Genomic DNA, 4,300 nt, shown 5'->3' on the forward strand with positions numbered 1-4,300 from the left:
TGTTTTTAACAGTAAAAATAATTCTTTATCACAAGCAGTGTAGCAAGTTTTCTGTAGTTTACTGGGAAAATGCTGACACGGAAACCAATTATTGCTATGAAAGCCTCACTCTTAATAACTGGTTTGCCTTAAAGATAGTAAAAAGCAAACTCTGATTTTTCAGAAAAAGCATCAGTATCTTAATTTCTCTTAGTGAATCCCCCCACATAATATAAAAACTGACACTGAAAATGCAGGTTTGAAAATGTATGAATCGTGCAAATATAAACTTTCCCACAGATGTGATACTTTCTCTTTTTCATAGTTTTTAAAAACAAAAAAACTCTGTTTTAAATGTAAGCATTAGCATACTGTCTGTGAAACAAAATCACATGGTGAGAATTGTGTGTGCACACGCAGAAACTGATGCCAACCCAAAACTTGGGTTACACAGATAATTTGTATGAGTAATTTCTGAACATGAGAAGTACCCATGAAATGGATGCCATTCTGATATTCCATTAAACTGGCACCAGATATAGAAAAAATAAACCTGTTTTCAGCTATGCTTGACTTCTTTGCTATCATTTTTTCTTCAGTGTTTGCACTATTTTCCATGTATTGAATTCTAATACCCTAACAATTAGCAATAAGAGCCACAGAATTTAGTTGATTTTACTTCCATGTAATTATTCTGTGAATAACTTCTGTAGCGTTTGAAATGCATATTCTTATTGTTCTTGTTTGTAAATCCTAGCTCATGTAAGTGTTATGGGAGAGCATTGCTAGCCTTAGTTATTGTTTTGTGAGGGAAACACTGAAAAACTGAGTTTCCATACAGAAGTGGCAGAAGCATGGGCAATGTGTGTCCTGCTTATGACCTACTCTAGTCATTAAATATGCTTATTCTGATTGCTTTGCCACAAAACATGATTGCAGGCAAATTTTCAGAATCAAGTCAGTAATTCTAAGTCCAGTTTGTTCCATGTCTTTTGAAGAAGGTGCTTTCTGTATGTTATGATGAAAACTGATATTATTCGTCCTGCAGCCTGGTGAGGAGTTTGATGTTGTGCTGCCATTTGAAACAGTTGCTGGGGTGGAAGTGGAGGAAGAAATTAATAACTTTTGGCTATGCTGGTTACTCTTCCTGCCTAAGAATCCCAAGGGATAAGTTTCTTCCACTGCCCAAATTGTGCTGGGATCAAGTCACAAAGTCATTGTAAACAGGATCCCATTATGTAATTTCTGGGCCACTCAGTATCTCATGTTAACACTTATGCTGTGCTCCTGTTCTTTCTGGTGGTTTCCAGTCTTCTAATATCTTAATGCATTAGTTACTCAATATCCCATTTAGTTGATGGTGCTGACTCACTCTGTGTAATCTGCCTTGAGTCCATGTGAGAAAGGCAGACTATAAATAACGTAAATAAATAAAATGAATTATCACTATAGAATTTTAGCACGTTGGTATCTTTGCATCAAAGATATGAAAGTTCAATCTGGCTTTTGAATCATAAAGGTTTTTTGTAGTTTGAGAATGGCCAATGGAATCTATCATTGTGTTTTTTGGTAGGACTATTACAGTGTTTGAAGCTGGATTTTCAGAAGTTCAGTAACATTTTCATGAATTGAGTAAAATCAGGTTTTGTGTGAATGGATCACTGAATACGGAGAATCCAGTCCAATACCATTTGCTGACTGAACATCCCCATAAATTTTAGTGTGGAGTTTGGTTCTGTGAAATATTCACTTTGGATGTTAAGTTCTTATCACCTTTACAGAATAGTAGCCTCTGATGGCTTAAAATAAAAATGTTTCAGATATATAGTAGGGAGCTATTTTATCATTACTTGTATAAATCTGAGAGTGTAAAATGTATGGTCATGTAGTGAGTGCCCTTAGTGATCAAAAGTACTCTAGAGAGATCTGTTTTGTAATCCATTGCAGGCTACAAATCACTCATTTTACACTTGAAATTATTTTACACTTACATTAAGTACTACAGAAAAGTTGGAAGCAAATCTAGTTTAAATTTAATAGAACTTGTTTCTAAATGTTCTTAAGGCTGGGCTTAACGCTGTAGTCCATTTTTATTTAGAAGGGTGTTCCATTAAAATGAGAAAAACAAAACCCCAAGTGTCCTGTGAAACGTCAAATGCTAACAGACTTTTCGTGGAATAAGTTTTCATGAAATTCTTAAAATTCATTAGATGCATCTGCAAAAGCTTACATCACGATAAATGTGTTAATCTTTAAGATGCCACAGGACACTGTTGTGTTTCTCTGCACTTCACAGCTTTCCCTCATCATTTCCAGTGGGGTAGTTGTGTTAGTCTGTTGTAGCAAAAGACAAAACAGAACTCCTATGCCTTCTTACAGACTAACATTTGTTCTGGTATTCAGCTTTTTGTGAGACAGAGCTCACTTCTACATCTTAAACTCAGTTGTATGGAAGAGGAGTGAAATCATTAAAATCTGCAAGACATATTTCCACTTAAGCATGTTTTAGGATTTGTAAATTGCTTGTATATTGCTTTAAGTGGGTTAGGAGCACTGTCTTGGTGTATATGAAGCCCCTACACTATTTATGATTTTAATATGGAGTGAGGTTTTAGAAGAATGTAAAGATTTACTTTGTATCTGGAATGCCTTTCTTTAGCAAGTATGCAGAGGAAGCAGGCAGAGGTAGCTTTGAAAATGGTTGCCACCACATGGCGGGGGGGGGGGGGGGGGGGAGGATACTAGCAATGGGTCATACAGCCAAAGATACTTGCAGACAAAAGGCTATTACGTCTTTCATGAGTTAAATGTCCACAGTTTTCAGTCTTGTGATGCAAATGATTTATTCTGAAAGAATGTTTCAGAAAGGTCTCCTATTTACATTTGTTTTTGTATCTGCCACAGCGCAAAAGGAAAATGCTGTGTGACATATCTATTTCCAATAGCAACTTTAAATCTAGATGAAAGAGAGACATTTGTTTGGTGAAGAACTAATGTAGTCTGTTAAAGAAATTGTGCTCAGTTAGGAGCTTTGCATATAAAATTATTATTAGAATTAAGCATTTTACACAAGTGTTTTACATTAAAACACTGATTTTGGTTTAATTACACACTCTGAGTAGAAAGCTTATATCATATTATCATTCCTATGGTGCAGCACTGACAGGATTTCTTGTCCAAATCTATGTTTGTTTATATAAAGAGGTTAGAAACATGGAAAATGTACCAACAATGTAGCAAATAATTTGTGCAATTAGTATAAAATTATCCTATAGTTTATTTGAAAAATATTAAGAACACAGAACAACAAACATAACTAGAAAGCCATCAACTATAACTGAACAAAAGATTTAAAGTTGTTTTTCTAGAATGTGTAGCTACAGATGAAAATACTTCAGTGCCATTACAGAAGAAAACATTTTAATTTTAAAAGTTTAAAAGTTAAGGGTTCCTTCCAAGTTTGATAATTTCCTGCAATAAAGTGACTTATAGTACTACTCTAAGCAGAGTCACACCCTCATAAGTCAATTGACATCAATAGAATAGGTGTAACTTTGCATAAGTTTGGGGGAAAGTGTATTTCTGAGAGTATAGAATAGATCCTTATGCAATAAAGGCAAGGCATTCTTGTAATCCGATCTTAAAAATTATTATATGAGACAAGTAGCCTTTTCATATTCTGGTTGTCAGAAGCTGGATGTCATTTTGCCAGTATAAAATAGTATTTTATCAGTTACATGGGGGTATAGTAATATGATTTTAAAAATTAATTTTACACCCTGTTGAAAGTCTTCCTTTAAAAAAAACCAGTAGAAAAATATTAGCAAGTCATTTTTAATTATAGGATTACTGGAACAAATGAAAACTGCTTTCAGAGAAACAAATACACATTTTGTTATTATAGTAACTTCTGTTTGATTGTAAGATGTTGAGTCACTCACTGTTCCCATCTGATAAATGACTTTTTGTAACTATAAAGTGGGTTCTCCAGGAGTGGCTGGAATCTCTGGTCTGGATTATGTTGTTTCTATGAGTCACTTTAATGGTGGTTACTGAATATAAAGCATCATAAAAGCATAAGGATCCAGGGAACTGTGGAAAGGTTGAGAATGCTCTAATAGAAGTAGCTCGTTAATATTCTAGCGGGAGAAGGTGGCATCAAGGGTTATTAAAGCAGAAGAAAGGCCACACATCATTTTAGCTGCCTGTCTTTTGAATGTGATACTGTAATATAAAATATAAACTTACACAGAGGTTGTATTAATTTCTAAATTAAAATTCTTGCTCTTAGTCCAGGAAGGACTTCTTCTGTTACTGCTGA

The 4,300-nt window shown here is 34.4% G+C and overlaps 1 protein-coding gene across 2 annotated transcripts in view; it reads left to right on the plus strand.

Annotated features, from left to right (window-relative positions):
- IGF2BP2 (insulin like growth factor 2 mRNA binding protein 2) overlaps positions 1-4,300 on the plus strand; it is a 122,029-nt gene that overhangs the window by 2,670 nt on the left and 115,059 nt on the right. The window lies entirely within an intron of this gene.

The sequence above is a fragment of the Gekko japonicus genome, unplaced genomic scaffold (assembly GCF_001447785.1).
Source record: "Gekko japonicus isolate JY-2015 unplaced genomic scaffold, Gekko_japonicus_V1.1 scaffold14, whole genome shotgun sequence".
In the NCBI taxonomy this organism is placed as follows: Eukaryota; Metazoa; Chordata; class Lepidosauria; order Squamata; family Gekkonidae; genus Gekko; species Gekko japonicus.